At 43.4% G+C, this 12245-nt stretch overlaps 1 non-coding gene across 1 annotated transcript; it reads right to left on the reverse strand.

Moving 5' to 3' along the window:
- Positions 1–3204: 3204 nt before the first annotated feature.
- TRNAG-CCC (transfer RNA glycine (anticodon CCC)) lies at positions 3205–3277 on the reverse strand. The gene has a single exon. It is a non-coding gene; the product is annotated as a tRNA-Gly (tRNA).
- Between the last annotated feature and the right edge of the window lie 8968 nt (positions 3278–12245).

Raw genomic sequence — 12245 nt, forward strand, 5'->3', positions numbered from 1 at the left:
AAACAGTGACTGACTTTATTTTTCTGGGCTCCAAAATCACTGCAGATGGTGATTGCAGCCATGAAATTAAAAAGATGCTTACTCCTTGGAAGGAAAGTTATGACCAACCTAGACAGCATATTAAAAAGCAGAGACATTAATTTGCCAACAAAGGTCTGCCTAGTCAAGGCCATCGTTTTTCCAGTGGTCATGTATGGATGTGAGACTTGGACTATAAAGAAAGCTGAGCACCAAAGAACTGATGCTTTTGAACTGTGGTGTTGGAGAAGACTCTTGAGAGTCCCTTGGACTGCGAGGAGATCCAACCAGTCCATCCTAAGAGAGATCAGTCCTGGGTGTTCACTGAACGCAAAGCTGAAACTGCAATACTTTGGCCACCTGATACGAAGAGCTGACTCATTTGGGAAGACCCTGATGCTGGAAAAGATTGAGGGCAGAAGGAGAAGGGGACCACAGAGGATGAGACGGTTGGATAGCATCACCGACTCTATGGACATGGGTTTGGGTGGACTCCGGGAGTTGGTGATGGACAGGGAGGCCTGGCGTGCTATGATTCATGGGGTCGCAAAGAGTCGGACACAACTGAGCGACTGAACTTAACTGAACTGAAGGGTCCCTTGGAAATGACATTGACTTTAGGATTGCAGTAGGGAGATTATAGGATGATCCTGGAGCATCTTGTAATGACAGAAAGTAAAAAAGTGGCCAAAAAATCAAACAGAAGGAAACCAAAACCAAAAAATGGCTGGGAATCAGTCACAAAGACTTTGGTTTTCTCCCTCTATTGGCCGGCTGGAGGTGAGCATTGAGGGACAGTTTGTTTACTTTTTAGCGAGCCCTGAGGGTAATATCAGAGTCGTCTACTTTGGGCCTGTAGGTAAAACGGGGGGCAGCAGACCAGCGACTCGATACCCTATAATACAGGGCGTTCAGGTGGAGGACATGGGTGAGTCTGTGACTGATTCATGTTGGTGTTTGGTAGACACCAACACAGCACCGGAAGGCCATTATCCTTCAATTAAAAATAAATAAATAAATTAAAATCCTAGGATACAGGCTTTCACTGAGAAGAGAAGGTGAGAAGAAAGACCAGTATTTTATGTGAGCTGTTATAGGACACAGTGTTAACTCTTTATCCCCTAAAATGTATTAATACTTTGGCAAATATATCCAAAATTGCCAAAACAGCCATGCCCCTGTAATAGAAGTTTCTAGAAATTGGAATATCTTTCAAGGAAGTCATCTGAATACAACAAAAAAACTGCTCAAAGATATATATATTTCACTGTTATTAATAATGTGAAAAAATAGGGGCTAATTTGAAGTAAATAATGGATTTTGCATAGCCATAAAAATAATGTTCATTTAAATACAAAGGTCATATGGAGATATGTTTAATTATGAAGTGAGGTGGAACTAACCTGGTTTCACTATTGCATAATCTGAGCAACCTAGAAAATTTGGAGAGGGTATATATATACCAACATGCTAACTATAATTATTATAGTAATACCACAGGGTAAAAAGAATTTTCATTCATTTGGAAATAAAAAAATTTTTTTTCTAGGTAAGTGTGGAAAAGCATAAGGAAGAAAAAGCACATGGGTGAAAAAGCACATTTTCTTCTTAGTTTTGGGTTTTCCCAAAAAAAGCAATTTGATCATTTAGGGTCAAGAAGCACTGGAAAGGACTTCCCTGGAGGTCTGCTGGCTAAAGCAGGAGGTCCGCCTGCTAGTGCAGGAGCCACGGTTTCAATCCCGGTCGAGGAAGATCTCACGGGCTGCAGAGCAGCTGAGCCTGTGCCCCACAGCTACCGAGCCGTCCCGGCAACAAGACCCAGCACAGCCAAAAAAAAAAGTAGTACTGGGAAATAAAAGTGTGAAAAAGAGTGATCCCCCTTCCCACTTCTCCCTCCTCTCCTTAGGAACACTGTTCAAGCCTTTAATTCTTCCCACCCCTCATCACAATAGCATGCTTAGGTCGCCATTTCTTGGTTTATTGATTTTAGACATTATCTGTGGGCTTCCTGATAAGGTAGGTAAAAATTTAGGTCTCTTATACCCATAGAGTGGATGAATAGTGGCCTCCCAAAACTCATGTCCACTGGAACCTTGGAATATTGTCCACTTTACTTGGATATACTAAGAGTTTTTTTTCAAATGTAACTGAGTTAAGGATCTTGAGATTCGATTATCATGGATTTAAGATGGGGCATAAATCCAGGGACTGATGTTGTAACAAGAGGAGAAAATATACACAGAGACACACGGAGAAAAGGCCAGGCTTTTGTGGAGGCAGAGACTGGAGTTAACACAGCCCCACCCAAGGACTGCCAAGCGTTTCTGGGATCCACCGGAAGCTGCAAGAGAAGCATAGAACAAATTCTCTTAGAACTCTGCCAACACCTTGATTTCAGACTTTTGGCTTCCAGAACTGTGAGAGAATACATTTAGTCCCCCAGGTCGTGCAATTTGTTACCGGCAGCCCTAGGACACTGATACAGCTGCATCTCTGACCATTAACCCCTGTGTGTACACTGTGACTTCTAGCCGTTTTTTCTTTTCAAACTTTCCTGTGATGAGCACACATGACACTTATGAAGAGAGAAAATAAACTTTGCTAGGAAAGAGCATGAGGATGTGAAAATGCAAAGCTAGAAGAAGAGCAGGACCACTCAGCATCCGACTGTGTGCTCAGGCCTGAGATGCACGTGGGTGAGCGCTCAGGATGAAAGACAGAAACCAGCTGTGTCAACAAGATGGCTGTGTATTCCAGAAAGTTCTTACCCAGGAAGAAAACACTGTAAACCTTTCAACATCTCACTGTTTGCTTTGGAAGTTCCTGAAAACCAGTTTATTCAAATAAGCGCTTGTGCACTGGGGCACATAGCCCCAGTCTCAGAACAATTGGCTGCTCAGCTGGGCAAAACAACCGCTAACCAAACAGCTGTTTGTTATTAACAGACACTTGCTCTAGGGCCCTTGCCTTCCTATGGCCACCAGTCCTAAACTATAACTTCATGAACTCTGCCCAGTCTTTTTTTTAAAAAACAGTTTTATTAGTTATTTGTTTACTTATTTGGCTGCACCAACTTTTCGTTGCAAGTCGGACCCAGGACTTTTGATCTTTGTTACAGCATGTGGCATTTTTCTTTTTTCTTAGTTGCGGCATGCAGGATCTTTAGTTGCAGCATGTGGGATCTAGCTCCCTGACTAGGGATCGGACCCAGGCCCCCTGCATTGGGAGTGCAGAGTCTTAGCCACTGGACCATCAGGGAAGACCCTCTGCTCAGTCTTGAACCACTTGAGCTCAGACACCAGAACCGTGCAGGTATCTGCCCTGGCCTCCCCCTTCTGAGACCCTTCTGGGGTTGGTCAGGCTGGAGAGGCTGTCTGAGAATGCGGTGAGGAAAAGGTCATGGCTGTGTGATGCCCAGGCTGTTCTGGTGGTCCTTCTGGGTGGTCGGCAGTCACCAGCATGTGTGTGATTGACTGTGTGTATTGCGTGCTTGCTTGTGTGAGAGTTGTCTGTGGGAGGAAATAGGTGATCATGTGTGTGTGAGGCCGCTGTTGCTGTTTACTCACCAAGTTGTATCTGACTCTGCAACCCCATGGACTGAAGCATGCCAGGCTTCTCTGTTCATGGGATTTTCCAGGCAAGAATACCCCGGGGGGCTCAGTGGTAAAGAATCCACCTACCAAGCAGGAGACTCAACTTTGATCCCTGTGTTGGGAAGATACCCTGAAGAAGGAAATGGCAACCCACTCCAGTATTCTTGCCTGAGAAATCCCATGGACAGAGGAGCCTGGTGGGCTACAGTCTGTGGCATTGTAGAGTTGGACCTGACCGAGCTACTGAACAACAGCTACAAATAATGGCGTGGGTTGCTCTTTCCTTCTCCAGGGGATCTTCTCCACCCGGGGATCGAACCCACCTCCCCTGCATTGGCAGGTAGATGGAAGCCCGCTTGTCTGTCTGTAGAACACAGCAATTTATGAAAGGTTTTTCTCTCCCCAAGTCAGTGGGATCCTAGAGGAATTTTAGAGAGAGAGAGGATGACATGTTTAAGTCAGTGTTTCAGAAAGGCCTGTGATCTCTGGTTTGAGAGAACTCCCAGGGCCATGGAAAAAGCTTTAGAAGATAGTCACACAGTTCAAACATAGATGTGGACACCACTGCCAAGTAACGGTGAGATGGATTAAAAAGATGGATGCGCATTCTTTGCTGCTCTCCCATCAACAGGTAGAGCCTATTTCCCTGCTTTTTTTTTTTTAATTTTTTTTTTTTATTCCCTGCTCTTTGAATCCGTGCTGGCTTTGGGACTCATTCTGACCAACTGAAAGCAATGAAAGTGGCGCTGTGTAACTTCTGAGACGAGGCCTTCAGAGATTGGCGGCTCCTGCCTTCACTGTTGGAATGCTTTCTTTTGAAGCCTCATTCAGAATGCTGCCGTTTGAATCAAACTGTGAAAAGTCTGAATACCTTGAGACCACCACGCTGTGAGGAAGCCCAAGCTAACTGTGTGAAAAGAGGGGGACCACATGAAAAAACGCAGAGGAGTGAAGCCTTGAAAACTCCCCTCCAGTTCAGACCCAGCTGAATTCAGCTGAGTGGATGATCCTTGGAGATGCTGTATGGAGCAGAAAAGCCACCAGCAGAGCCCTCTCTTGAGTTCCCAACTCACAGAATCTGGTGCAAGCAGAATGCTCATTTTATGCCAGTTAAGTCATGGGGTAGCTATTTATTTGGCTTCACCAGGTCTTTGTGGTGGTGTTCGGGCTTCTCATTGCAGTGGCTTCTTTTGTGGAGCACAGGCTCTAAGTGTGTGGCCTTTAGTAGTTGTGGCATTGCAGGCTTAGTTGCTCCTTGGCACGGGGGATCTTCCTGGACCAGGGACTGAACCTATGTCCCCTGCATTGGCAGGCAGATTCTTAATCACTGGACCACCAGGGAAGTCCAATACAGTAGTTTTTTATGCAATACTTGGCAACCCAGACAAACAGATGACATTTCTTGATTATTCTGTGCAGTATAGTGCCAGGCAATAGTGTCAAGATGTCCAATATCCGTGATTTGCTGTGCAGATTCAATATGATCCCAGCCACTTAGATTTTAATATTCATGATTAGCATTAGTTATTTTCTCGAAAGTTGTTTTTGTTCAGTTGCTGCTAAGTCGTGTTCGACTCTTTGCAACCCTATGAACTGCAGCACGCCAGGCTTCCCTGTCCATCACCAACTCCCAGAGTTTGCTCAAACTCATGTCCATTGAGTTGGTGATGCCATCCAACCATCTCATCCTCTGTAGCCCCTTCTCCTCCTGCCTTTAATGTTTCCCAGCATCAGGCTCCTTTCCAATGAGTCGGCTCTTCAAATCAGGCTCTTCACGTACTTCTTGAAAGTAATATCTATTATATTCCTAACTTTACTTTTTATTCATGAGTAATTACTGAATCAAAAATTTCTATGTCAAATAAGATGTGAACCAATAAGAATTAAATTTGTATCCTAAAGTAGCCACAGATGCTATCTTTCAATAACCCTTTCAGAGGAAAGAAGGTAGACAACTAAGCCTCCCCTCCTTAATTCTTGAGGCCAGAGGGGGAGGCTGAAGACGAGGGGAAGGATGTGAGGGAGAGGAAGGGTGGAACTAAAGGAATTTTGGATGCAGGCAGAGGGGAATCAGAGAAGGCAGTTGAGAGGGGGACCAGAGAAAAGAGATGGTGTGGAGAAGCCTGGGGCTCCTGCTCTTGGTCTAGGTTCCTTTGCAGGCTCTGCATCTCAGAGAGGGATGCTAACTTTGGATCTGAACTGACTCCTGGCCTGGGGTGTGTTTCTTGCTTCCTTCCTTCAGAATCCTCATCCAGTGGCCATCCAGCTCCTGACACCCAAATATTTCCATGGAAAACCTGGGTTTGGATGAAGACCTACTATTGTTTTTTGGAGGTGAGAGGTTCGTAGTGGGGAAAGAGAGGAGACTTCTAATCTACTGAATTGATTAGCTGAAAAATATTTGCCTCCTAGGATTTCAGTAGCCCGAGATAATCCAGCCCTTAATGAGTAGTTCCACCAGCTATGAATTGACATGCAAATCTATGCAAATAACATGCAGCTCCTCCTGGGCTTCTGGAGACAGGTCTTTGTTTTCAACAGGATTACTTTACTGGGCCAATTCAATGGGGTAGAAAAAGCCCTTTGCAAATGGGATTTTCATATTAATAAGGGCTGCCATGGATTGAATATCTGACACTTGATGTATCTATCTGTTTAAAAGCCTCCAGCACAGAACTGGGCAACCTCCAGACAGCACTTCGGAGCAGGAGCCCAGCTCTGCCTACCAAGCCAAAGACTGTGAAAGCCACAATCTTCAAGAATGCTCCGCCTCTGCTATTAGTCTTGAGGCATTTCACCCAAAGAGCCAAGTTTAAAAGCTAAATGTCAGTGACAGTTTCTTAATTTCAACTCTAGAAAACTTACAGAGTAAATGTATGATAAGAGTGTTTAAAAACAGCACTTTGTTTTTCTGATGATAAAATAACTGTTGACAGGCAGATAAAAATGGGAGTTAGGTACACATTCTGAGGTTGCGGACCTGGGTTTGTGCTCAGGTCCACCACTTCCTTGAGAGTGAGAGTGAGAAAGGGGCCAAGTGACCTTTTGTTTTTTTAAACAGTAATCCTTTTTTTCTTAAACATATATATATATATATATATGTTATTTTGGCTGTGCTGGCTCTTCATTGCTGTAAGTGGGCCTTTTCTGTAGTTGCAGAGAGCGGCGACTCTCTAGTTGTGGTGTGTGGGCTTCTCATTGCAGTGGCTTCTCGGTTTTTTTTTTTTAATTTTTATTTATTTATTCTTTATTTATATTTTTGGCTGCGCTGGGTCTTTGTCGCTGCGTGTGGGCTTTCTCTGGTTGCACCTAGTGGGGTCTACTTTCTAGCTGCGGAGCTCGGGCTTCTCACTGCAGCGGTTTTTCTTGTGGAGGCCGGACTCGAGAGCGCAGGCGGGCTCCAGTAGTCGCGGTACACTGGCTCGGTTGCTCTGCGGCCCGTGGGATCTTCCCGGAGCAGGGATCAGACCCGTGTCCCCTGCGCTGGCAGGCAGATTCTTAACCACTGGACCACCGGGGGAGTCCCTGGCTTCGCCTGCTGCGGAGCTCGGCAGTCTGGGGGCGGGCTTCAGTACTTGCGGGACTTGGGCTCAGTAGTTGTGGGTCGCCGGGCCAAGTGACTTTTAACCTCTTTCTGTGTCTCAGTTTCTCTGACTCTAGTCTGGAGATAACTCACAGGGTTGATGTAAGGATCACCTGAGTTTATTCATGTAAAGCCCTTGATGTCTTTGATGTTCACATTGTACCATCTATAGCCAATGAGGCTCCTTTAAGTTGGGTTTTGTATCATTTTGAAATGGCCCCGTTTTTCTTAGATAGCCTCCCTGCTTCTGCACAGCTGTCCCTGACAGTCCTGCCTCAGACCTAGAACCGGGTATGTTTGCATGATCTCTAGATACCTTTGTGGGGAATGGTTGTTAGATGCCACAGTCTGAGAGGTACCATACTCTGTACTACTGTTCAGGCTTTTTCATTGTTCCTAAACCTTTTCAGTGGCAAAATAAAAATGAATAATGTGTTAATACTAATGCTTACAATCCAAACGGATCATTCTGAGGCTTTTACATAACTTCTTAGGTTTTATCCTTGTTCCTATTTCCCATATAGTGAACATTTTGATTTCTAATCTCATTAATATAATTATAAAATTCACAAACCTATAGCTAGATTGATCAAAAAAAGAAAGAGCTCAAATTACTAGAATCAGGAATGAAAGAGGACACATTATGAGTGATCTTACAGAAATAAAAAGTGAATCTGAAATAAGGTACTATGGACAATTGTACCCCTATAAATTAGATAAGCTAGATGATTTGGGAAAATTCTTAGAAAGATAAAAGCCACTAAAACCGACAAGAAGAAGTAGAAATTCTGAATAGACCTATAACAAGTGAAGAGATTAATAACCAGAGAACTTCCCACAAAGAGAGGCCAGGCATTGAAGGCTCTGAAGGCTTCACTGGTGAACTCTTTTTTTTTTTTTCACATCATTCAGTCGTGTCTGACTTTTTGTGGTCCCATGGACTGTGTAGCCCACCAGGCTCCTCTGTCCATGGAATTCTCCAGGCCAGAATACTGGAGTGGGTAGCCTTTCTCTTCTCCAGGGGATCTTCCCAACCCAGGGATAGAACCCAGGTCTCCTGCATTGCAGGTGTATTCTTTACCATCTGAGCCACCAGGGAAGCCCATTTTACTGAGTGGAAGGCATTCCCAAGGGAATAAGGGAAAATTATTCAGATTCTTTCTATGATTCTAAAATGAGACAAAGACATCATAAGAAAAGACAGGGGAATGGCTACCTACTCCAGTAGTCTTGCCTGGAGAATCCCATGAACAGAGGAGCCTGGGGGCTATAGTCCATGGGGTTGCAAAGAGTCGGACATGACTGAAAAGACTGAAAATACTGTACAGCACAGGGAAGTTTATTTTATTTTCAAATGATTTCTTTAAACACTTTTCTAGTTTAAGTATATAACATGATTGTTGTAAAAAATTAGAAAAATTATAGAATTGCAGTTGTTAATGTGGAAAGTCCAAATTGGCCGTAATCCAACCCCTAGAAATAATCTTTGTTACTGGTCCAACATATATTCTACCAGATTTTTTCCTTCACTCAATGAGAAAAATCATTTCTCAAGTTACTTTACAATGAAGTTAGCTATTATGTGATTCCTCATTAGCACTAGGTTTTTGTGAAGATTATCCAGTGATTCTTTGCACTGTGTCTCAATCCTCCGAGAAGTATAGCCATTGTTAGAAAGTTGTGGGGAAAGACAATATGTTAATTGTTTCAGGGAATCAAATATGGGAGATAGCGTATGTTTTGCAGTGTGAAGAATATAGCAGTGGGGGAAGATCAGATCCAGAATGGAAACACTTGAGTAAAGCTTACAGGGCCAAGCCTTGCCCCAAGCTCCAGATTCCACCCAATAGGACATCATCTAATGGGATTGGTGAGTCTGGTGCCCAGCAGAGGCAAGAAAGATCCATTAGTCCAGTGCCTACATAACATTGGACCATTTCTTCAAACTTCTCTCTCCGTGCAGATTCCAAGCCTCTCACTCTTCCCTCCCATCCTAGGAGCAGGCTGTGGATTTGATGCATCCATCATCTGTCTTATGTTGTTCAACTGTAAATTAAAAAAGAAAAAGATAATTTTAATGCATAAGCCCTTCCTCCCATAAGTTGAATCATTACAGAAATTATTTTATACCACAAATTCTCTGTTTCTGAGTTCTTAATTTTGACTTTTCTTTCAGCTGGCCTTAGTATATATACTATATATATTTAGCTGGCCAAGTAATTTTTTCACAAAACAACATGCAGGATATGTTTTCTAATCCTTAGACATCTAAGAATAACTTTCTGTTGCCTTTACACATGAAAAACCTTTTGACTAGGTTGAAAAATGTTTGCAACCTTGCTGCTCAAAACTGAATAGATATTACTGTATTGTCTTTTGGGACTTCTTGCTATTGCTTCAGGAACTCTGGGCAGTGTGAGTTTTATTCCTTTGTAAGTGATCTAGGATTTATGCTGGAGTGCTTTTTTTCCCCTTTGTCTTTTATTTATTGTTTTAAAATTAATTAATTTTTTTTTTGGCTGTGCTGAGTCCTTGTTGCTGTGAGCAGACTTTTCCCTAGTTGTGGCAAGCAGGGGGCGGCTCTCTAGTTGCAGTGCTTGGGCTTCTCATTGCAGTGGCTTCTCTTGTTGCAGAGCACGAGCTCCAGGGCTCGTGGGCTTCAGTAGTTGTGGCTCGGGGACTCCTGAGCAAGTGATCAATAGTTGTGGCACACAGACTTAGTTGCCTGTGGCAGGTGGGATCTTCCTGGACCAGGGATTGAACTCCTGTCCCCTGCATTGGCAGGTGGATTCTTAGCCACTAGACCAGCAGGGAAGTCCTCCTTTGTCTTTTAAATTGCTTACTGGGATATATTTAGATGTGTGATCTAGATATTCCCTGTTTTCCCTCTAGATCCAGTCTCCGTTTTCCCCAGCCTGCTTCGGCCCTGGGGTTTTTGCACATGGAACCAACTGACTCCCATTCCCCTGAGCTTCTGCTTTGTCGGGCCACTGAAAGGTGTGGGAAGAGATCAGGGGCAGGAGAGTGCTTGCGTTTCTTCTACAACTCTCTCTGGGTTCAACTCCCTCACCTCTTTAGACTAGGAATGGGCATGACGATTAAATTCTCCACTGGTTCTGTATGAATCCCCTTTTATTGATTATTCTGGGAACTTGGTGAATACTCTCAAACTGCAGCTTATATGATTTCTGTCCACTGATTTTCAGGATCACGATGATTCCTTCTGTTACAGCCAGTCTACACGTAAACTATTCAGTGGTTTCTGTTTTTTCAATTTCAGATTTTGCATTTTTCAGTTCTAGAATTTTCATTTGGTTGCTTTTTAGATTTTCCATTTCTTTGCTCATATTTTAATTTGTTCGTTCATTACGATCATATTGTTCTTTAAGTCTTTGAAAATATTTATGTGCATGTGTACTAAGTTGCTTTAGTTGTCTGGGTCTTTGCGACCCTGTGGACTGTGGCCCGCCAGGCTCCTCTGTCCGTGGAATTGTCCAGGTAAGAATACTGGAGTGGGTTGCCATTCTCTCCTCCAGAGAATCTCCCTGACCCAGGGATCAAACTTTTGTCTCTTCTGTCTCCCACGTTGGCAGGCAGGTTCTTTACTGTTAGTGCCACCTGGGAAGGGATTGAACCTTTGTCATGGCAGTGAAACTGCCAAATCCTAACCACTGGACCACCAGGGAACCCTTATAGTAGCTAATTTAAGGTTCTTGCCTACTAATTCCAACTTCTGAGTCATCTTGGAATTAGTTTCTTATTTAGATTTAATTAGATCTCTATTTTTATTATTTATCTTATTATTATGTCTCATTTTCTTTTGTTTTCACCTAATAGTTTTTCTCATTGATACTGGACTTTGTGGGGGATGTACTGTAGAGAATCTCAAACCTGTCTTCTACCTTTGAAGAGTGTTGAATTTTGTTTTAGAAGGTAGTGAAATTACTTTGTTGTTGTTGTTCAGTCACTCAGTTGTATCCGACTCTTTGTGACCCCATGGACCGAAGCACGCCAGGCCTCCCTGTCTATCACCAATTCCTGGAGTTTACTCAAACTCATGTCCAGAGTCGGTGATGCCATCCAACCATCTCATCTAGTCCCCTTCTCCTCCTGCCTTCTATCTCTCTCAGCATCAGGGTCTTTTCTAATGAGTCGGCTCTTTGCATCAGGTGGCCAAGGTATTGGAGCTTCAGCTTCAGCATCACTACTTCTAATGAATATTCAGGGTTGATTTCCTTTAGGATTGACTGGGTTGATCTCCTTGCAGTCCGAGGGACCCTCAAGAGTTTTCTCCAACACCACAGTTCAAAAGCATCAATTCTTTGGCACTCAGCCTTCTTTATGGTTCAACTCTCACATACATACATGACTACTGGAAAAACTATAGCTTTGACTAGACGGACCTTTGTCACAAAGTAATGTCTCTGCTTTTGAATATACTGTCTAGGATAGTCATAGCTTTTCTTCCAAGGAGCAAGTGTCTTTTCATTTCATGACTGCAGCCACCATCTACAGTGATTTTGGAGCCCAAGAAAATGAAGTCTGTCAGGGTTTCCATTGTTTCCACATCTATTTGCCATGAAGTGATGGGACCAGATGCCATGATCTTAAATTTTTTGAATGTTGAGCTTTAAGTCGGCTTTTTCACTCTCCTCTTTCACTTTCATCAAGAGGCTCTTCAGTTCCTCTTCATTTTCTGCCATAAGGGTGGTGTCATCTGCATATCTGAGGTTATTGATATTTCTGTTGGCAGTCTTGATTCCAGTTTGTGCTTCATCCAGCCAAGCAATGAAATTACTTTACATCACCATAATCTTGTGGAGGGTTATTTTGCACTTGTTAGGGCAGGTCTGTTTTAGTTTCACCATTGCTTTTCAAGTGAATACCTTTGTCCTGGGAGGTGGTCTTTATTCCTACATGTGGTCTTTATGAAGTTTTGATGAAAAGCTCTTCTATCTTGGGAGGACGTGATCTACAAGCTGTTTTCCCTGTAGTGGGCGTGTGCTGAAAAATCAGCTCAGCTCTTTAGTTCTTCCAGCTGTTTTCCTCTT

The sequence above is a fragment of the Dama dama genome, chromosome 13 (genome assembly GCF_033118175.1).
Source record: "Dama dama isolate Ldn47 chromosome 13, ASM3311817v1, whole genome shotgun sequence".
Classification (NCBI taxonomy): domain Eukaryota; kingdom Metazoa; phylum Chordata; class Mammalia; order Artiodactyla; family Cervidae; genus Dama; species Dama dama.